At 39.6% G+C, this 23,988-nt stretch overlaps 1 protein-coding gene across 1 annotated transcript in view; it reads right to left on the minus strand.

Moving 5' to 3' along the window:
* The window catches only part of FBN2 (fibrillin 2), a 285,484-nt gene extending 262,141 nt beyond the window's left edge, over positions 1-23,343 (minus strand). The window contains exon 1 of the mRNA XM_067731631.1: positions 23,328-23,343. The gene's annotated coding sequence lies outside the window, so the exon portion shown is untranslated. The remainder of the gene's footprint in view (positions 1-23,327) is intronic.
* Positions 23,344-23,988: the final 645 nt, after the last annotated feature.

Here is a 23,988-nt window from a genome sequence, read left to right on the forward strand (position 1 = left end):
TTTCTTCCCTTCTCTTTCCTCCTGTCAGTATAATCAACAATTGTTGAGGTTCAGGAGATGCAGTATGGTATTATTTGCTATTTTGTCGTGAGAATAACTGACACTCACGCATCTGGTTCTTGTTTTGCTGATGCCTCACATGAGTCCTGGGAGAGTGTTTCTTTCTGACATCTCCCCTTATTTAGTCTCTCCTTCTATGAGCAGGTGTGAGTTTTAAAAAGCCACCATCTCTGATATCTATAAATTCAGAATTTGGGGGAGGAACTGTGAGGGGTGGAGAGGCATAAACAGCACACTTGGTGTGCTGATTGAAAGTGTGGGAAAGATGCAGGATAGGTTCCCAACCTAGTCTAGCTCCTCCTTATGTGTCTTTCCAGGTGGTTCATTTTCCAAACCAGAAAGTTCACAGGGAAATCTTCTTAGTGTGCCCGGGGGTCCCTTACTTCCCATTTTCTCATTATGAGGGTCAAGGAGAAGTAGGATAGGACAGGACATTAAGGAGAGCTACTCAGGAGACTAGGAAGCCCATTAATCTGTTTCACAAAGTGTAGGTTTCCTTTAGGGAAGTCCTTAGAACACGAAGAGGCAGCTGCAACTGGGTAGTTTTGATCACTTGTTCATCTCCTCAAGGGCAACAAAGTATATTTCTTGGGAGATGATAGCCTCTGGGCGATAACAATCATGTGTTCACTAATGTACGAATTTTCTTCAGATCTCATCAGACCTTATGTGAAGTAGCTCCTTGGACCCACCTGTGAGGGCTCTCATCCCTAAAACATCATCCCATATTTTCATCTTCACCAATTTTTCTTAACCACCCAGCTTAAAAAACCAACAGCTCCACCAGGTCCTTCTGACTGAGGGACTCAAGGCCTCAGGTCTACCCCATCATTTGCACAAGTCCATTGTACCCAGAGAAAATAGAAGACAATCCTCAATAATCTGACTGAGTCACAGGTGAGTTCACCTCAAAGTAATTGACTCGGCTTTAAAAAATACATAGAGGCAATGCATTTCAGCTCTGACATATAAAGAGCTTGGAAGCTGGTACTCCTATTCTCAAAGAAGAAAAATGCTGAACAAAGTGAAAACCAATGACTTGGATCCATTGGAAAATTGGGGTCACAGGACACACTGCCACTGGGAAATCTGGAGAGTCAAGGTGAATACAGAAATTCACAGTCACAATCAGCTTACTATCTGGAACAGACGCCACTGGAGCCATAAACTGGTAAGAACACTTAAGTGGTAATGCATCTTAATCTAACTGACCTTTATAGATACATTGCCCAACAACAGCACAATTCACATTTTTCTCAAACTTTCATGGAACATTTTGATGAATTGGTGGAGGCCAAGTATGAACTAGCTTGAGAGAGAGAAACTCAGGAGGACCCAGTCTTGGGGGGGACCCAATACTTTTGTGTTTATTACCTCCAGGGACCCTACCCTGTTCTCAAGGTGAAGATCTAAGAAAAATCCTCTCATGTTTCTGGCAGGAGGAGGAGAAAAGTAGCCATTTGGAAATATGCCCACAGTGTCCTCTGTAGCAAAGGCCTACTATCCACAGGAAAGGACTTTATCAGATCTTATCTGACCTGGGGAAGGGCAGTTAGCCAAACCAGCTCTCTCTAGTGCTCCTGTCTAATCTCGTGGGAAAAAAAAAAAAGGCTACGAAAAATTTTTGAAGATTACAACCCAAGGACCTACACCCATTCAAGGAATGAGATATTATCATAAGATTACAGAACACTTCAATTTTCCTCATCTTACTGTCATGTGACAAGGGCCCCAGAGAATCAAAACAGGCAAAACTGACAGAACTGCAAGGAGATACAGACAAATCCACATTATAGTTGGAGATTTCCACGCACTTTTTCTTTCCAGCAGCTAAAGAATCAGGAAGGATGCAGTTGAACTAAAAAGCATCATTTATTGCCTGGATCTGATTGACATTTATAGAACACATCACCCAACAACAAAATACACACTTTTCTCAATCTTGCATAAAACACTCATCAAGATAGACCATATTCTGGGTCAGAAAACATACCTTAACAAATTTAAAAGAATAGAAATTATTCCGAGATATTTTTTCAGATTGCAATAGAATTATATTAAATTCAGTAAGAAAAAATTAGCTGGAAGACCCCCAAATATTTGGAGATTAGACAACACAGAGATTGACAATAAATGGGTACCCAATACCAAATTCACAAATCACAATTCAAAGATCTAATTCTTACAAATTTTTTATTTATTTATTTTTGCCTGCAAATTTCAAAGGAAAGGACAATGTGAAATTTTACCTTCCTCTTTTGACCAGGCACCACAGACAGAGAACTGGGAGAGCTGTCTTTGATAAGAATTCTCACCTTTTTCCAGCCTCCACCAGTTTTCCCAGGATCCCATCTGCCGGCTCTAGAGTGAGCAGAGTGTCGCAGTGGGCCTCATCCTGGTCACCAGAAACTGAAGAGGAGGAAAAATAATTTTCCCTCCACACTTTATGGTGAGTGTCGAATTATAGTGGCCACAGTGGAGAACTTTTAACTTAGATAACCTTATCCATTTATGTGGTACCTTACAGAAAAAGTTCTCCACTGTGGCCACTATAATTCAAGATTATCTTTGGTAAGGTTAACCTGCTTATTCAGCTTAAAAACAAAAGTTTATTCACCTGAGGCCTAACAGCTGGACCCAGTTCAGCTTAAGTCGGGCCCAATCTGTTCCCACACCTGGTCTGATTTCCAAGCAAGACCCGGTCCGTCCCCAGACCCAGTCTGGTTTCTAAGTCAGACCCAGTCGGACTCAAGCTGGTTTCTGGACCTAGTCTGGAAAAAGAAATACTCAAAGTCTGAAAGCTCATAAAATAACACAAAGCTGCAAAGCTAGAATCCGAGAAGGACTTCCACACGACCTCCGGAGTCTGCAAGAAAGCAGCGAGTTCAAGGGGCTCAACAGGTACCTCTGTTTGCTCGGTGCTCCTGAGGGCCCTTTGGGATCTCCTTCAGTTCCCTCTTCTGACACCCAAACAGTTAAAAGAGAAACTGAGGTACCCAAAACTTTTTAAGAGTTTATTTGAGCAAAAATCAGTTTGAGTCTAGCAGCAACCAATCTAACAGATATAAAAGGCACTCTGACGAGATGTACAAACTGAAAGACTTTTATAGGCAGAAGGGAGCAGGAACTTGGAAGTTATATGAGGCAAAAAAAAGCAGGCTGGTTAATTGCATAGTTACTTTCCTTAGGGGATGGCAGGGGCCTATCAGGCAGATTACCTACCTAGGGCTGATCAGGTGTTCCTGATGGACTGGTTTAAGATTCTGTTTCTCAGAGAGCTGAAACTATAACTAAGTCGTGGTTTGGTGATGTGGGGCTTAGCATGAGTGACTGCATTTGGGACCTGTTGTCTTTTTTTTAAACAGAACCAAAACTGCCATACTTAAGATTACGGCTAAGATTTGTGTCCTTACTATGTGCTAGGCATTATTCTAAGAGTTACACAAGTGTTTAACACATTTTTATCCTCACAACAATCCCCAAGAGGTGGGTATTTTTATTATTTCTATTTCTGAGATGAGAAAATCCGGGTACAGAAAGGTTAAGTAATTGTCCATGGTACATAGCTAAAGGCAACAGAGGCAGAATTTGAGCCCAAAAGTCTTGATCCCGAACATGTACATTTAACTGCCTTGGAAAAGTCTCTGCATGTATGCAAGGTTTTCTAGGTTACAAACACAGAAATGAAACTGCTGGGTTACAAGGTATGAGCATTTTACTATTTTTAGAGTTACTGTACCAATTTATATTTACACCATCACTAAATGCATGTTTTAGGCCCCGGTCCTCTCCTCGTGCGAAGGGGAACTACTCTGAATGATCTGAACTGGTCGTCTGTACTTGTTGATCACTCAAAGCCCAGGAGGTCTATGCCTTCAGCTACACTTACCACTTCAAGTTTTGTTTTGTTTTATTTTGGTTCTATTATACTTTTTTGAACATGGCTATCTTTCAAATTTTTCTCTTTTATAGGTAATCTTAACTGTTACAACTTTGAGTAGAGAGCATCCTCAAACCATGAACTTTAGCACTACTTGGACCTTCAATTCTATTCATCTTTCACTACAACCACCAATATTTCTTTTCTTAGAAAAAATTTATTTTATTGAAGTAGAGTTAATTTATAATGTTGTGTTAATTTCTGCTGTACAGCAAAGTGATTTAGTTATACATATATATACACATTCTTTTTTATATTCTTTTCCATTATGGTTTAGGATATTGAATATAGTTCCCTTTGCTATACAGTAGGACCATGTTGTTTATGGATTCTATATGTACTAGTTTGCATGTGCTAACCCCAAACTCCCAGTCCATTCCTCCCACACACACCCCTTGCCAACCATAAGTCTGTTCTCTATGTCTGTGAGTCTGTTTCTGTTTCACAGATAAGTTCATTTGTGGCATATTTTAGATTCCACATATAAGTGATATCATATAGTATTTGTCTTTCTCTTTCTGACTTACTTCACTTAGTATGATAATCTCTAGGTCCATCCATGTTGCTGCAAATGGCATTATTTCATTCTTTTTTATGGCTGAGTAGTATTCCATTTTATATCTGTACCACATCTTTTTTATCCATTCATCTAGACATGTCCTAGATGGACATTTAGGTTGTTCCATGTCTAGACTCTTGTAAATGGTGCCGCTATGAACATTGGGGTGCATGTATCTTTTCAAGTTAGAGTTTTCTCTGGATACATGCCCAGGAGTGGTACTGTTGGATCCTATGGCAATTCTATTTTGAGTTTTTTGAAGAACCTCCATACTGTTTTCCATAGTGGCTACACCAATTTACATTCCCACTAACAGTATGGGAGAGTTTCCTTTTCTCCACATCCTCTCCAAAATTTGTTATTTGTAGACTTTTTCATGATGGCATTCTGACTGGTGTGAGTCTGTACCTCATGGTAGTTTTGATTTGCATTTCTCTAATAATTAGTAATGTTAAGCATCTTTTCATGTGCTTTTTGGACATCTGTATATCTTCTTTGAAGAAATATCTATTTAGTTCTTCTGCCTATTTTTTGAATGGGTATAACCACCAAATATTTCTTAAAACTCTCTCCCTTTGTTCTACTTACCAAGGATTCAACATGTCTTTATTGATCATCTTCTGATGAATAAGACACTGTGCTAGATACAGGGCAAACAAAAACAAATTAGGCAGAATTCCTTGCTCTGAAGAACTTAGAAAGGAATTAGCCACATAAACAACTAATTATAATGAAATTTGATAAATACTGGAATGGAAGTATAATCATATGCTATGAGAATATACATAATAAAGCATTTCTTTTTGCTTTAGGTGGGGCTTAGGGACAGTGACATATATGCTGGGAATTCAAAAAGAAGTAGGATTTTTTTAAACTTTGAGGAGAAAGTGAAGGTGTTTACTGAAAGGGAGGAACATAAACAATTGCTTGAAGGCCTGAACATTCATAGCATATTCATGAATCAGCAAATAGGGTAGTTCAGATGGTGGATCATGGGAATTGGGAAAGAATTTACAGATTATATGACTGAGAAGGTAAGTTGGTCAAAACTTTGGAAGTGGTTGTCTGGAGGTGGCAACTGAGAGGAGAGAAAGGGTCATAACTCACTACCACCTTCCCAATACAGCTTTTATTGGTTCTGTATGCAGTTTAACTCCACAAATCACTTTTTCCCTTAACAGCTCTTGAAAACTTATACCACTTTTTAGATAATGACTCCTTTTTTTCCAGTATAATGACTTTTTCTCCTAAAATCCACTAAATAAACATACTATGCAAAGTTATATTTCAGCATTATTATTTCAAACAATGGCACACTTACACATTTATATTATACAACAGTTTCTAGTTAAAGAATATTACTTGGAACGAATTTGAAATGCATGCTACATTTGGATGAACCTTAATGTTGTGCTTTGCCTATGGAGGCCAAGTAAGAGGAATTCAGACGTGTCCTCTTCTGCTACTCTTCATTCTTGTGCATGTATACAATTTCCTCATGTTTGGAAGCACATATTTTTCTACCCAAAGATTCCAGTCTTTTCCATTTATGTCAAAGCCTTTCATATCAGATAGTTATTTTAGGGTTAAAGTCTCACGGGAAAGAGAATTGTCAAGTTCATATGATGCTAACATTAAATGCTTGCCCAATATTCAAACAAGTGACTCTACCTTTTGAAGGATGATATTTCACCCCTCTTCGTCAGCCATCATCAATCTTCCTCCTTGGAGAATATAATAAAACTGATTACATTACTTTATATGTACAAGCAGTATTTATTCACTGTTAAATCGATTATTATTATTTTTTTACATCTTTATTGGACTATAATTGCTTTACAATGGTGTGTTAGTTTCTGTTTTATAACACAGTGAATCAGTTATACATATACATATGTTCCCATATCTCTTCCCTCTTGTGTCTCCCTCCCTCCCACCCTCCCTATCCCACCCCTCCAGGTGGTCACAAAGCACCAAGCCGATATCCCTGTGCCATGTGGCTGCTTCCCACTAGCTATCTACCTTACGCTTGTTAGTGTATATATGTCCATGCCTCTCTCTCGCCCTGTCACAGCTCACCCTTCCCCCTCCCCATATCCTCAAGTCCGCTTTCCAGTAGGTCTGTGTCTTTATTCCTGACTTACCCGTAGGTTCTTCATGACATTTTTTTTCTTAAATTCCATATATATGTGTTAGCATATGGTATTTGTCTTTCTCTTTCGGACTTACTTCACTCTGTATGACAGACTCTAGGTCTATCCACCTCATTACAAATAGCTCAATTTCGTTTCTTTTTATGGCTGAGTAATATTCTATTGTATATATGTGCCACATCCTCTTTATCCATTCATCTGATGATGGACACTTAGGTTGTTTCCATCTCCGGGCTATTGTAAATAGAGCTGCAATGAACATTTTGGTACATGACTCTTTTTGAATTATGGTTTTCTCAGGCTGTATGCCCAGTAGTGGGATTGCTGGGTCATATGGTAGTTCTATTGGTAGTTTTTTAAGGAACCTCCATACTTTTCTCCACAGTGGCTGTATCAATTTACTTTCCCACCAGCAGTGCAAGAGTGTTCCCTTTTGTCCACACCCTCTCCAGCATTTATTGTTTCTAGATTTTTTGATGATGGCCATTCTGACTGGTGTGAGATGATATCTCATTGTAGTTTGATTTGCATTTCTCTAATGATTAATGATGTTGAGCATTCTTTCATGTGTTTGTTGGCAGTCTGTATATCTTCTTTGGAGAAATGTCTATTTAGGTCTTCTGCCCATTTTTGGATTGGGTTGTTTGCTTTTTTGTTATTGAGCTGCATGAGCTGCTTGTAAATTTTGGAGATTAATCCTTTGTCGGTTGCTTCATTTGCAAATATTTTCTCCCATTCTGAGGGTTGTCTTTTGGTCTTGTTTATGGTTTCCTTTGCTGTGCAAAAGCTTTGAAGTTTCATTAGGTCCCATTTGTTTATTTTTGTTTTTATTTCCATTTCTCTAGGAGGTGGGTCAAAAAGGATCTTGCTGTGATTTATGTCATAGAGTGTTCTGCCTATGTTTTCCTCTAAGAGTTTGACAGTTTCTGGCCTTAGATTTAGGTCTTTAATCCATTTTGAGCTTATTTTTGTGTATGGTGTTAGGGAGTGATCTAATCTCATACTTTTGCATGTACATGTCCAGTTTTCCCAGCACCACTTATTGAAGAGGCTGTCCTTTCTCCACTGTACATCTCTGCCTCCTTTATCAAAGATAAGGTGACCATATGTGCATGGGTTTATCTCTGGGCTTTCTATCCTGTTCCATTGATCTATCTTTCTGTTTTTGTGCCAGTACCATACTGTCTTGATTACTGTAGCTTTGTAGTATAGTCTGAAGTCAGGGAGCCTGATTCCTCCAGCTCCGTTTTTCATTCTCAAGATTACTTTGGTTATTCGGGGTCTTTTGTGTTTCCATACAAACTGAAATTTTTTATTCTAGTTCTGTGAAAAATGCCAGTGGTAGTTTGATAGGGATTGCATTGAATCTGTAGATTGCTTTGGGTAGTAGAGTCATTTTCAAAATGTTGATTCTTCCAATCCAAGAACATGGTATATCTCTCCATCTATATGTATCATCTTTAATTTCTTTCATCAGTGTCTTATAATTTTCTGCATACAGGTCTTTTGTCTCCTTAGTTAGGTTGACTCCTAGATATTTTATTCTTTTTGTTACAATGGTAAATGGGAGTGTTTTCTTGATTTCACTTTCAGATTTTTCATCATTAGTGTATAGGAATGCAAGAGATTTCTGTGCATTAATTGTGTATCCTGCTACTTTACCAAATTCATTGATTAGTTCTAGTAGTTTTCTGGTAGCATCTTTAGGATTCTCTGTGTATAGTATCATGTCATCTGCAAACAGTGACAGCTTTACTTCTTCTTTTACGATTTGGATTCCTTTTATTTCCTTTTCTTCTCTGATTGCTGTGGCTAAAACTTCCAAAACTATGTTGAATAAGAGTGGTGAGAGTGGGCAAACTTGTCTTGTTCCTGATCTTAGTGGAAATGCTTTCAGTTTTTCACCATTGAGGACGATATTGGCTGTGGGTTTGTCATATATGGCCTTTATTATGTTGAGGAAAGTTCCCTGTATGCCTACTTTCTGCAGGGTTTTTATCATAAATGGGTGTTGAATTTTGTCAAAAGCTTTCTCTGCATCTATTGAGATGCTCATATGGTTTTTCTCCTTCAATCTTTTAATATGGCTTATCACATTGATTGTTTTGTGTAAATTGAAGAATCCTTCCATTCCTGGAATAAACCCCACTTGATCATGGTGTATGATTCTTTTAATGTGCTGTTCGCTTCTTTTTGCTAGTATTTTGTTGAGGATTTTTGCATCTATGTTCATCAGTGATATTGGCCTGTAGTTTTCTTTCTTTGTGACATCCTTGTCTGGTTTTGGCATCAAGGTGATGGTGGCCTCGTACAATGAGTTTGGGAGTGTTCCTCCCTCTGCTATATTTTGGAAGAGTTTGAGAAGGATAGGTGTTAGCTCTTCTCTAAATGTCTGATAGAATTCGTCTGTGAAGCCATCTGGTCCTGGGCTTTTGTATGTTGGAAGATTTTTAATCACAGTTTCAATTTCAGTGCTTGTGATTGGTCTGTTCATATTTTCTATTTCTTTCTGATTCAGTCTTGGCATGTTGTGCCTTTCTAAGAATTTGTCCATTTCTTCCAGGTTGTCCATTTTATTGGCATAGAGTTGCTTGTAGTAATCGCTCATGATACTTTGTATTTCTGCAGTGTCAGTTGTTACTTCTCCTTTTTCGTTTCTAATTCTATTGATTTGAGTCTTCTCCCTTTTTTTCTTGATGAGTCTGGCTAATGGTTTATCAATTTTGTTTATCTTCTCACAGAACCAGCTTTTAGTTTTATTGATCTTTGGTATCATTTCCTTCATTTCTTTTTCATTTATTTCTGATCTGATTTTTTATGATTTCTTTCCTTCTTCTAACTTCGGGGTTTTTTTGTTCTTCTTTCTCTAATTGCTTTAGGTGCAAGGTTAGGTTGTTTATTCGAGATGTTTCCTGCTTCTTAAGGTGGGCTTGTATTGCTATAAACTTCCCTCTTAGAACTGCTTTTGCTGCATCCCATAGATTTTTGGTCCTCTTCTCTCCATTGTCATTTCTTTCTAGGTATTTTTAAATTTCCTCTTTGATTTCTTCAGTGATCACTTCGTTATTAAGTAGTGTATTGTTTAGCCTCCATGTGTTTGTATTTTTTACAGATCTTTCCCTGTGATTGATATCTAGTGTCATATCATTCTGGTCAGAAAAGATACTTGATACGATTTCAATTTTCTTAAATTTACCAAGGCTTGACTTGTGACCCAAGATATGATCTATCCTGGAGAATGTTCCATGAGCACTTGAGAAAAATGTGTATTCTGTTGTTTTTGGATGGAATGTCCTATAAATATCAATTAAATGCATCTTGTTTAATGTATCATTTAAAGCTTGTGTTTCCTTATTTATTTTCATTTTGGATGATCTGTCCATTGGTGAAAGTGGGGTGTTAAAGTCCCCTAGTATGAATGTGTTACTGTCGATTTCCCCTTTTATGGCTGTTAGTATTTGCCTTATGTATTGAGGTGCTCCTATGTTGGGTGCATAAATATTTACAATTGTTATATCTTCTTCTTGGATCGATCCCTTGATCATTATGTAGTGTCCTTATTTGTGTCTTCTAATAGTCTTGATTTTAAAGTCTATTTTGTCTGATATGAGAATTGCTACTCCAGCTTTCTTTTGGTTTCCATTTGCATGAAATATCTTTTTCCATCCCCTTACTTTCAGTCTGTATGTGTCTCTAGGTCTGAAGTGGGTCTCTTGTAGACAGCAAATATATGGGTCTTGATTCTGTATCCATTCAGCCAATCTGTGTCTTTTGGTGGGAACATTAAATCCATTTACATTTAAGGTAATTATCGGTATGTATGTTCCTATTCCCATTTTCAAAATTGTGTGGGTTCATTATTGTAGGTCTTTTCCTTCTCTTGTGTGTCTTGCCTAGAGAAGTTCCTTTAGCAGTTGTTTTAAAGCTGGTTTGGAGGTGCTGAACTCTCTCAGCTTTTGCTTGTCTGTAAAGGTTTCAATTTCTCCATCAAATCTGAATGAGATCCTTGCTGGGTAGAATAATCTTGGTTTCAGGTTTTTCTCCTTCATCACTTTAAATATGTCCTGCCACTCCCTTCTGGCTTGCAGAGTTTCTGCTGAAAGATCAGCTGTTAACCTTATGAGGATTCCCTTTTGTATTATTTGTTGTTTTTCCCTTGATGCTTTTAATATGTTTTCTTTGTATTTAATTTTTGACAGTTTGATTAATATGTGTCTTGGCATATTTCTCCTTGGATTTATCCTGTATGGGACTCTCTGTGCTTCTTGGACTTGATTAACTACTTCCTTTCCCATATTAGGGAAGTTTTCAACTATAATCTCTTCAAATATCTTCTCAGTCCCTTTCTTTTTCTCTTCTTCTTCTGCAACCCCTATAATTCGAATGTTGGTGCGATTAATGTTGTCCCAGAGGTCTCTGAGACTGTCCTCAGTTCTTTTCATTCTTTTTTCTTTATTCTGCTCTGCAGTAGTTATTTCAACTCTTTTATCTTCCAGGTCACTTATCCGTTCTTCTGCCTCAGTTATTCTGCTATTGGTCCCATCTAGAGTATTTTTAATTTCATTTATTGTGTTGTTCATCATTGTTTGTTTTATCTTTAGTTCTTCTAGGTCCTTGTTAAATGTTTCTTGCATTTTGTCCATTCTATTTCCAAGATTTTGGATCATCTTTACTATCAGTATTCTGAATTCTTTTTCAGGTAGACTGCCCATTTCTTCTTCATTTGTTAGGTCTGGTGGGTTTTTATCTTGCTCCTTCATCTGCTGTGTGTTTTTCTGTCTTCTCATTTTGCTTATCTTACTGTGTTTGGGGTCTCCTTTTTGCAGGCTGCAGGTTCGTAGTTCCTGTTGTTTTTGGTGTCTGTCCCCAGTGGCTAAGGTTGGTTCAGTGGGTTGTGTAGGCTTCCTGGTGGAGGGGAGTAGTGCCTGTGTTCTGGTGGATGAGGCTGGATCTTGTCTTTCTGGTGGGCAGGTCCCCGTCTGGTTGTGTGTTTTGGGGTGTCTGTGGACTTATGATTTTAGGCAGCATCCCTGCTAATGGGTGGGGTAGTGTTCCTGTCTTGCTAGTTGTTTGGCATAGGGTGTCCAGCACTGTAGCTTGCTGGTCATTGAGTGAAGCTGGGTGCTGGTGTTGAGATGTAGATCTCTGGGAGATTTCTGCCGTTTGATATTATGTGGAGCTGGGAGGTCTCTTGTGGACCAGTGTCCTGAAGTTGGCTCTCCCACCTCAGAGGCACAGCACTGACTCCTGGCTGCAGCACCAAGAGCCTTTCATCCACACGGCTCAGAAAAAAAGGGAGAAAAAGTAGAAAGAAAGAATTAGTAGAAGTAGAAAGAAAGAAAGAAAGGAAGGAAGGAAGAAAGAAAGGAAGAAAGAAAGGAGGGAGGGAGGAAGGAAGGAAGGAGGGAAGGAAGGAAAAAAGAAAGAAAGAAAGAAGATAAAGTAAAATAAAATAAGGTAAAATATAATAAAATTATTAAAATAAAAAAATAATTATTAAGAAAAAAGGGAAAAAAAAAACCAAAAAAAAAAAAAAAAAAACGGACGGATAGACCCCCTAGGACATATTGTGGAAGCAAAGCTATACAGCATAAATCTTGCTCTCAAAGTCCACCTCCTCAATTTGGGATGATTCCTTGTCTATTCATGTATTCCACAGACATCAAGTTGATTGTGGAGCTTTAATCCGCTGCTTCTGAGGCTGCTGGGAGAGATTTCCCTTTCTCTTCTTTGTTCTCACAGCTCCCAGGGGCTCAGCTTTGGATTTGGCCCCGCCTCTGTGTGTAGGTCACCGGAGGGCATCTGTTTTTCGCTCAGACAGGACGGGGTTAAAGGAGCCGCTGATTCGGGGCCTCTGGCTCACTCAGGCCGGGGGAGGGAGGGGCACGGAGTGTGGGGCGGGCCTGCGGCGGTAGAGGCCGGCGTGACGTCGTACCAGCGTGAGGGCTCCGTGCGTGCGTTCTCCTGGGGAAGTAGTTCCTGGATCCTGGGACCCTGGCAGTGGCGGGCTGGACAAGCTCCCCGGAAAGGGGGTGTGGATAGTGACCTGTGCTCGCGCACAAGCTTCTTGGTGGCGGCAGCAGCAGCCTTAGCGTCTCATGCCTGTCTCTGGGGTCCGCGCTTTTAGCCGCGGCTCGCGCCCGTCTCTGGAGCTCCTTTAAGCAGCGCTCTTAATTCCCTCTTCTCGCGCACCAGGAAACAGGGAAGAAAAAGTCTCTTGCCTCTTCGGCAGCTCCAGACTTTTCCCCGGACTCCCTCCCGGCCACCCGTGGCACACTAACCCCTTCAGGCTGTGTTCACGCCGCCAACCCCAGTCCTCTCCGGGAGCTCCAACTGAAGGCCGAGCCTTAGCTCACAGCCCCGCCCGCCCTGGCGGGTGAGCAGACAAGCCTCTCAGGCTGGTGAGTGCCGTTCGGCTCTGATACTCTGTGCGAGAATCCCTCCGCTTTGCCCTCTGCACCCCTGTAGCTATGCTCGCCTCCCTGTCTCCGAAGCTTTCCCCCTCAGCCACCCGCAGTCTCTGCCCACGAAGGGGCTTCTTAGTATGTGAAAACCTTTCCTCCTTCACAGCTCCCTCCCAGAGGTGCAGGTCCTGCCCCTATTCTTTTGTCTCTGTTTATTCTTTTTTCTTTTGCCCTACCCAGGTACGTGGGGGGGGGGGGGGTTTCTTGCCTTTTGGGAGGTCTGAGGTCTTCTGCCAGCGTTCAGTAGGTGTTCTGTAGGAGTTGTTCCACGTGTAGATGTATTTCTGGTGTATCTCAGCAGACTCCGTGGCTTCGTCCTCTCCAGAAGCAGGAACAGCCGGCACAGGATTCTCAAGGCTGACTGGACTGGCACCAGGACCCAATTTCATTTCAACGCACATCGCAGGAAGCCGGCGCCGACTGGGGACACGGTAAATTGATTATTTTTATAAACATGTTTTTATTATTCAATTGATATATTATCTGAGAAAAATGTTGGATATATTAGATTGGTATGGACACATTGCATGTTTTTATATTTAACAACTTTTCACTTAGTGGCATTATTTTTAGGAATAAGTTAAGGCCATTACAGGAGGAATAGGTGCATTTGGATTTCACATAAGACCTTGTTTGTGAGAGCACAACTAATAAAAAAATTGCAGTTTACTTCTGTAGGTTGACAAGTTTATGCCTGTTATATCTGATTGCAAGAAAATAATTCAATTCTAAACACTGAAGCAAAAACAGATAATTTATTGGAAGAAAATTGTTTCAGTTATTTCATCAAAGAATGTTCTAAACAACCAGTCTGAGACGGTAACGGTGAGCGCTGCTGGGCATCCCAGTAGCCAGCAATCCAGGACCATCTTTTTATTTGTCCGACTGTTCTTGTCTGCTTAATTCTTGTCTCTGCATCAGATTCAAATTCCAAGGAGAGATATCTAATAGCCATGGACTGGTTTATTCCTATACTTCAGTGACTACTTTGAATGGGAGACAGTTTCCCAGAGTAGGTTTTTTAACTATAAAAATGAGGAAAGTGCTTGATATAGGAAAAACAACAGATGCCCACCAGATTTTGTCAATACCCTACCAGAACGTGTACACAGACACACACACACACACACACGGACATATTTTCCTCCGCATGTAAATATTTAAAAATCCCTTCAGCTGACATAATGGATCTATCTCCAACAGAAAATGCTCTCAGCGCTGTAGAGCAGACTAACCAAATGATAACCATTTAGTGCATTCAGGTTCAAGTCTGGAATCTCTGGATTATCGATCATCCTTGTTTCTGCAGCTAGTCATAAGGCTTTACCAGCTATTTATGTCTTCCCTTCGCAACCCTTTGTATGCGTTGTTGTGGTTGTTGTTGTTTTTCTAAACACGTTTTAAACAGTGGTGACCTTCTGGTGAACAGTCACATGGGACATAAATATTATTAGCCCTGGTCTATTCTGAGAGCGCCATTTAGGCAAACTGTTGGCCAGTGTCTATGCATCAGTGTAGAAACTCTTCTTTTGTTATGTTATAAGAAACTCTTCTTATGTTATAAGAAACTCTTCTTATGTTATAAGAAGAGGTGCAATTCAAAAGACTGCCCATTGGAAGGATTGTCTTTCTCCACTGTCTTCCAGGGCCACAAGTAAGTAGGACCATAATTCAATAGAAGATTATATTAGCTGTTGGAGAAAAGCTTGGAGAACCATCTGAAAACTAAACCAGATTTCATCCTTGGTCATCCAATCAAAAGGAATTGCCAATAAATCTATTGATATGGGTTTAGGAAGAAGTTCATCTTTGAAATGTTTGACATGAAATCTCTGAAATTCTCCCACGTGGCAGACTACTTGCTATTCACCGAAATAATTATTCTTTTATTCTTCCTGGATTATTTCCAGGTTATGTCTAGCAGCTTCCTTTGTAGTTAGTTAGGTGTGATCATGTGACTGTGATCTAGCTAATGAAATGTAAGCTATCAATACCATTTTCAGGGGAAGGTATTTAAGAAATCTTGTGCTTCTTTTGCAGTCTTACATCTTCCCTGCTGTCACATAGATGCAGAGGATAACAATGTTCTAGGGAATGGCAGAGATTTAAGAGGCAAAAGTGCTGAATCTCTGAGTCACTATGTGAATGAATGCCACCATCCAGGAATACCCATACTTGACTGTCAAATGAGCAAGAAATCCACTGCTATTGGGTTAAATGCCTGAAGTTTGCATGTATTATGGAAATTAGTATATTAGACCCTGGACTGAGGAACACTGATGTCTTGCATTTGGCCCTTCCTACTATAAACCTTTACCCTGTGGGTCAGTGAGCTAGTGTAGGGATTCTGCCAGTGGCCAAAGATGTCCATTCAAATATACACCAATAAGCTAAGAAAATAATCGTTGGATGGGTTTGTTCCACTGGCCTTGGGCAAGTACTCCATTTTGGCACTTATCCTATTAGCCTTACTCTGTCAGACCATGATGATTTAATGGGTTTCTGGAACTAAGATTAGCTCAGTATCCAATACTACCTAAAAGGTTTTGGTGATTCCCTTCCTTGCTTTTTCACAGTGCCGAATATCTTAAATTTCTTTGGGGAAGACTGGGAGGAAGGACTAGAGAACCTATGTATGGTGTTACAGTAAATCCTTCCTTAACATGTGTGATTTTGACCTTATTCAAGGGCCTCTAATTTTGGAAAATGGGCTCAGAGGCCATGACTCTGTAGTGTGGTTAGCTTAAGTTGGTCTCTAGAATATTTTTGATTATACAGAACTAGTAAAATCTTACTACCTATTACTTCTATAGTTCCACGATTAACACACTTCAGCTAGAGGTCTCTGTGGGTCTGGCATTCTTGGAACTAGCATGATCATGTTGACTCTGTTTTTGATATGAAAACCAGGGATGACATTTGACTAGTACACACCGGAACTTTGTAGTGGCCAGTATCCATTTTGATTCTTGGTGCCTGTGCTCTATTGCTCATTAACTATTTTGACTTTACCCCTGATGATAAAGATGTATACTATACTTCAGCCACTATCTGAACTTGGCAGCCCAGAGATCTTCCCATTCCTATTTTTATCAAAAACCCAATTATGATGGTTGAGGACTAGTTGGGATGATGTGTTTATCTCAGAGGATATATAGTATAGAAAAATTAAGTTACATGGTTTTAAATGTAAAAAATTGTATCAATTACAATAAATTTTATTAAATATTATAAACCAGATTATTTAATTAAATGCTACTAATGAAAACTTTCTACTCTTCACGTTCCCAGAAAGAAACATAAGATTGGCCACCATGGAAAAGCCACACTTTGCTGATATTACTTGCATGTGTTTGTGCAACTTTTACAAGTTCAATAATTTAGATCTTTTTTTCTCTAAACATTTCTGTAAAAACTAATATTCCAGGGAGCTCTGAACCCAGTACTCTGCCACTTACCTCCATGTACACATATACCCTACTATGAGATGCATACGGAAAAGATACAGACACAATTGGAGGCTCACTAAAAATGTTTTAAGGTCATTCCTAGTGCATCTATTTTATTTTTTTCAGTTATTAAGGGCTTTGTAATGTGTTGAGAGTCAAAAAGTGGGGGAAGAATGATGAGCTTGAGGATAGTGATAAATGGTTGAAACTTTACCCTTAGCTTTGGGAAATTGGAAATACAATGGATGGGTAAAATGACTACTAATCGGCAATAAACCTCCTTTTTCACACAGCTAAGAAATAATGATCTTGGGGACTTCCTTGGCGGTCCAGTGGTTAGGACTTCACCTTCCAGTGCAGGAGGTATGGGTTCCATCCCTGGTCAGGGACCTAAGATCCCACATGCCTCATGGCTAAAAAAACAAAACATAAAACGGAAGCAATATTGTAACAAACTCAATAAAGACTTTAAAAATGGTCCACATAAAAAAATCTTAAAAAAAAAAAAAAAAGAAAGAATGATCTTGAATAGAATTGAAGCCAAAGTACCGTGAGGTTTTGCTCCTTCTGCTGTGCCATGTTGCCTGCCATGGGTTTCACAGCTCATTACATCAGTCTGGACTTATGTAGTCAATAAAATGATGTTTGCTCCAGATATTACGATGGATTTACAATAGTGGACTTTGAATAAATATTCTTTTTCATTGATATCCCAGTTCTGAGTAATCAGGGAAAATGGTGAGATTGTGGCTGATGCCCAGGGGCTGCAGTACTGAAAGTAAAATGTAGTAGAAGCCTTCCTTAGATCTCAGAGTGAGTAGCATGTACCAATACAACATGAAAAATCATAGATCCTGTGTGGTTTTCTTTAGTGCTACACAGGAGTGAAAGAAATGGCATAACTTATCACATACTCAAAGGAAAGGTAAAAGGATTTGTTTTTCTGGTATTGAAATTTTTCTATGGTTAAAACACCAGTTTTACAATGTTGTAGAACAAACACTGTGAAGACTCTGTATCTTATCATTGGCATGACAGTTTTGTCACTCTGTGTGGGAATGTGAAACTGTCATACAATATTACTTCACACAAGATTAACAACCCTCACTCCTTTGTCGAGACAATACCTGAAATAGAGAATCAACTATTATTCTTTTCCAGTTAGGCTGGACAGAACAATGAAATCTGAGTGATTATCATTGTCTTTTCTTTTAAAAAGGACCAAATATGGTAGTAATCTTTGAAAAGTCTCTTTATGTTCAACTCCAGGCAGCTCAGATCTTCTATAAAAACTCCAGCACTTACTGAGTCCCCTAAGAGTGATCAGCTGAAGATGTGTAATATGAAACTTCTGTGCGAATTGTTAACTTCCCTCAGATGGGGCAAACCACAGTGTCTTTTAATGCACTAATGGTATCAAAATGCATAAACATCAAATGCAACTGCACTCTCACATTTGATACCAATCTGGTATTTTAATAATGAATTATAATGCAGGGCACGAGGGAAATTATAGCATATCCTCACATCCAGCTTACTACTGCTTGACAATTTCATAAAGGCTTCTTTCAATCAAACCCCTCTTCCCAGGTTTGAATAATAGGATCATAACAAAGAGATAAGGCAAAAATTAGAATTTAGGGCTCCCCCATATTAATGACTAATGGATTTCCCATATCCCATTAAACACTTTAACCATTGCTCATTGGCTCACAGGGAATATTACTTTCCCTCTAGTCTCAAACGAAATATAAATAATAAAAATACTTTAGGAAACTTCTTTTCAGGATCTGCTCTTAACTCATATTAACACTCATGGAAAGTTATGCAACTACTGGACTTTGAAAGACAAATGGAACCTTTAAATACCTTTTTTTTTTTTTTTTTTTTTGTGCGGTACGCGGGCCTCTCCTGCGGCCTCTCCCGTTGCAGAGCACAGGCTCCGGACGCGCAGGCTCAGCAGCCATGGTTCACGGGCCTAGCTGCTCCGCGGCATGAGGGATCTTCCCGGACTGGGGCACGAACCCGTGTCCCCTTCATCAGCAGGCGGACTCTCAACCACTGCACCACCAGGGATGCCCTTTTTCTTTTTTTTTAATGCAAAGTTCCAGCTATGAGATTTGACCATAAAAAGCCTTCACAATATTGTGGTTCAAATGCTTTCATTCATAATTTCATAACTTTCATCAATATTTTGTATTAAAATGGAAAAATTAATACCCTATACTTTTCCTAAGAACATATCTTAGTTGCTAAAAATTTTACAGAATTAAAATGTCAGACTTGGAAGGGTCATACAGATACACAGTCTTCCAGACAAACAAAGTTTTCACTTATTTCCTCATAGTTCACAAAATACAGAAGAGAGAAAATTATTTTAAAAATATGCATAGTAGTACAATTTCTGTTGCTATAGTGTTTTTATAACAATCCTAAAAGGGAACTTCAAACCCTTCATATCTCATCGTTTTAATAAATGAAATGAATCCAGAATTTCAACAGTCTTATCGCATCTATAACTTCCACCACATCTATTTTAAGAATGAATTAACGCAACACCATTTGTATCCTTTCTCTTCCATATCTTTTAAGCTAAAGCATACTGAAGAATTGACAATTCTAAAAATATTTTCCCAAATTAGATATATTGATGATATACTTGATTCTAATATATGTTATTGGGGTTGCCGGTGAAAGTAGCTATCTTGTAAAATGGAATTTGGTGACATATTCACAAATGTTTCACATTTGTCGATTGCACAGTAATTTTCCTACTTAGGCTTCAGAGAAAACATATAACATCCACTAAAACTTTCATTTCTACTTGAAGTGCAGAAGAATTCTCAGAGAAGACAAGTTTGGAGGTCTTTGCATTTTCAGTACAAATGTGCATTTCTCTTCTGAAATAGTGTATGATTTCAGGCCTCAATTTTAAACAACAAAAAAAGCATTAGAATGAAAAGATGAAATGTGTGGTCAACCAGGGGCTGACAATGTGAATTTCAGGTTTCCAGAAAACCAAAAGAAAACAAGGGATTTTCCTGAGAAAAATTAGGCTGAATGTTTGTATATAAAGTTTACTGTTTATAACCCCTGGGTGTGGTAGAAGGGTCAGGAAAGCTCCATTCTTTTCAAAGGTGGTAGATTCTTATTTCTTTAATGTCAAATGACAAAGTGAAATTTCAAAATGTAGTAAACCTATCTTCCATATTCCATAATGTTTTATCTTCATCAGTCTGGTAGGCTACTTCTGGCTTAACATGATAAATGAATGAATGAATGAATAAATAAGGTATTGCTTTAGTATACTAGTAGAACTTGAAGGTCTTGGGGCCAGGAATGAGACTCTAGAAAACAAAACTGAAGAATATCTTATTGCCTACAAAATGTGTCTACCTATGGAGTGGAAAATAATAATAGAAAAGCACCCAAACTTATGAATCATTCATTCATTCAGAGGTTTTTTATTGTTTACTGGGTACTAGATAGGCTGACATTGAAGAGCATACAGTCTACTGCCTTGGGGATACTGACAAACAGGAAATTACAATTTGACAATGGTCTTTTCAGAGCTTCAGACACAGTGCTAAGGTTTGAGCAATCATCGAGGCTTCTGGCCTAGGCGATATCTGAGTTGCAGTTAGGAGGGGCAGATTTAGCTAGGGGAATAATTGTATGGAGAAAAAGACATTCAAAACACAGTGCCTCCTTTCCCCCAGGCAAAGCCTCAGGCACAAGGAAACAGGATAGTTTGGGGAAATGCAGGTGGAACTGCAAGGCAACAAGTGTCAAAAATGACACTCCATTGTCGGTAGAGGATTACATTCTGTATGGCCTTGAGGATATGCTAAGGTACATGGACTTCTTCCTAAGGCAGTGGGTAGCCATTGAATAATTTTAAGCAGAAGAATGATCTGTTTTAAGAAAGTCATTTCGGTGTGCTGTGGAGTCAACAGGTATACTCTTGAGGGTGGAGCAAGGGGGGTTGATGTTCCAGAGGGCTTGAGGGGCTACTGCTCGCAATTCTTGTGTGATATCATGAGGGTCTGCTCAAGGGAATGGAGAGAAGTGGACAGCTTTGAGAGGACTGGTGAGGAGGGGAGAGGTAGGTACCTAAGTCAATTCCATTTATTTGCTTTGGGGGACCTGGCTGATAGTATTGAGAGAGGGAGTGCAGGGGAAGGCTGGTGCTCACGAGGCATGTCTGAAATAGAGATCGCATTTGGGCACCACACTGCCTTGCTGTACATTCAAATGAATTCAGCTGAATCTGGCTGAGGGAATAGCTGGCCAGGCCCAAAGCTTTATTTCCGTTGCTAGACTTAGACTAACAGAGGAACGTTGAATTATTGGCCTCTGTGAAGCCACTGACTCCAGAGGAGAAATTCTCCCTTCAGCAATGTTGGGCACTAGTCCATTTGGAACAAAAAAGCTGGAAGAGGAAAAGACAAAAACTTCATTTGGATATTGTAAAAGGAAAGAAGATATTTCAAAATTGTCTACGTAAAGAGGAGTTAATACAAGTATTACACTCTGTAGCAAAATCTGTTTTATGTATAGTCGTTAAATTGTAAAGAAAAGTTATTTATGTGGACAGTTTACACGGTTTTTGAGTTTGTGCCTTGATTTACAAAAGTTCACTTTGTAGACTTGTTTTCCTCCATTGTCTTGCTAAATGTAATTCTCAATTCTGTGCTGTTTTCAAAAATTAATTAGTCATACCTAATTTGGGGATTCCATTAGTGGCAGCATCCCTGCACTTAATTACTTACTATCTGTTGAATGACTCTATTTGTTTTGGGGCATCTAAGACAGGGAAGGTCCTTTGGGAGCCATGAATCCCTGAAATTATATACAAAACTTGTGCATGGGTAGTTGACACCTTTGTCAAACAGTGAGTGCACTGGAGTTGGTGCTTGGACAGGCATGGGGTCAGGCTTTTCCAGGTCTCAGTTGTAAATCCTGTGATGTTGCCTCCTTTCTCTTTTCTCTCATTTATATTAGCTTGAGGCAGAGACTTTGGCTCAATATTATCTGACTTTCTGACGTATTTGGTTCCTGGCTGCAGGCAGAAAGGGTCTCTTCTAACAAAGCCATATATTCTTCCCTTCCTGCTTTCAGACGGGCTAGCGCTGATGAAGTGGCTGTCTCTTCTAAAGTAGTGAAGCAGTTTTGTCTCACTTGGCTCGTGATTGCAGGTAATGGAAAATAACTCTGTCTAATTTAAGGAGAAGGAATTTATTAGAAGGATATAAGGTAGGAGGCAAGGAGAGGCCAGGAAGTGGGAGCACAGGCAGGGTCTCGCCTCTGAAATGCTCTGGTTAGGGCACTGCCACCGGCCCTACGTCCACTGTTGACAGTGTACTGACAGTAAGGCTATTATCACTACCCATCCCTGCCACTGACACTGCATCATAAAGTTCATCTCTGCATCACTCACTGGAGGTACAAAAGCTGGGGAAAAGAGCTCAGCACCTGAGGCGTGTACCTGTGGTTGCTGCTGCGGCAAGACGAGGGTTCCTGTGTATCAGGAGGTGGGCCGTGTTTCTCTCCAGGGCTCACACAATGAGGATCCCTCCTAACTGGAAGGGGTTTGTGTAGCCAACAAATGACAAATATTCATTACAGTTTATTCTCTTGGCTACCTCTATTTGTTCTTCTGCACATATTTACATTACAAAATACCTTCACCCAACATAATGTAACTATTCCACATACAACTTACAATGTGTTTCTTCCTTCTGCAATGGGAGGAAGCCCAAAGTGACTCAAGCTCCAAATCCAGAATCTCTGGGTGATGTGTCTATTTTCTCTAGTTTTGTACAATCCCACTTCAGAATTCTGCCACTAGTGACAGGATTACATCATTAATTACTCCCAACAAATCTCTTCAAGAAAAGGAAGCTTTATTAAAATGTGTAGATAAAGCCATGTCTCAACAGGGAAGAAGAAAATAGGTAGAGGCATTAGTTTTTGTTTCTGCAACTGGCCTTGAGGCAGTAGCTGGTATTTATAACTTTCTTCCTCCACCAAGCCTTTCTGTTTGCTTTGTACTCTGCTAGCACCTCAGCTGGCTGGGATTCTTTACCCAGTGGGGTCACTCAAACCTTCATTCCTGAGGGATCTAAGCTTTTGGTGGTTCTGCCTGAATAGATTGCCAGAGTCTTTGATTAACCTCAAGCCCTGGACTTGGTAATATGAGAAGGTGTTCTATTTATTCACGTCCCTGCTTCCATTGTATAACAGCAATCCTATTTTTCCTTGAGAATTAGAATCAATCAAGCCAGGCTAAAATTCTCTCCCTCTCTCCCTCTCTCCCTCTCTCCCTCTCTCCCTCTCTCCCTCTCTCTCCCTCTCTCTCCCTCTCTCTCCCTCCCTCCCTCCCTCCCTCCCTCCCTCCCTCTCTCCCTCTCTCTCCCCCTCTCTCCCTCTCTCTCTCTCTCTTTTTGCCTGTCTTCATAATGACATAAGGAGTATGAAATGGCCCAGTGGAAGTCTCACCTCCATTAAATGCTGAAAGCATTCCTCTATTTTCTATTATCTCCACACCAGTAGCAGAGCCTGGAGATGATGGAATGGAAAGAAAACTTTTGTGAATTGTAATTAGTAGTTAGGTAATTGTGAATGGCACCATCTTTCCAGCCCTTGGTCCCTGGACTGATACAACTTGGCTTTGGGAAAAGCAGGATCACTTATTGCTTGCTGGTTCAGAATAGTTACTGCATCTACAGAACCACACCATGAATTTTCAAGGTATTTCTCCTACATGATGGCTTAAATCAATCTACACGAGCCTATTCCACCTCTTTTTGACTCTAGATGTTGTGCACATGATAAAACCAATGTATCCAGTGGTCTTGTTTAATGTAAAGTAAATGCCTTGGTCAGAAGCAGTGTTGTTTAGGAGACTAAGACCTGGTTTACCTTGATGTGGACAAATGCCCATTTGTTTTTATTCTATGGAGAGTGGTAGATAGCACTAGAAATCCTAGGTTCTCAGGAATTAGTGTTGGCTCTCAGACAGTGTCTTACATTTCTCTAAATATTTGACTTTTTTCTTTCCCTATGACACAGTTAACTTGGTAAATGCCAAAAGTCACGCAATTAGTAAGTGGTGGAGCCAGAATTTGAATTCAGGTAGACTGACTCCCAAATACAAGCTCTTAACTCTATGCAATGTATCTCTTCTCTGAAATATGTTACTTACAATTTTATTATCCTTCAAGATCACTAGGCCCTTCTTTATTAATAGAGGCTTGGGCCTGGTAAATTACCTTGTTCTAGGAATTAGGAGAGAGGTCAAGAATTTAATTTCTATATTGGTAGTCTTTTTCACCAGACCCCAAAGGTTTTTCAATTATAT

The sequence above is a fragment of the Pseudorca crassidens genome, chromosome 3 (assembly GCF_039906515.1).
Source record: "Pseudorca crassidens isolate mPseCra1 chromosome 3, mPseCra1.hap1, whole genome shotgun sequence".
Classification (NCBI taxonomy): Eukaryota; Metazoa; Chordata; class Mammalia; order Artiodactyla; family Delphinidae; genus Pseudorca; species Pseudorca crassidens.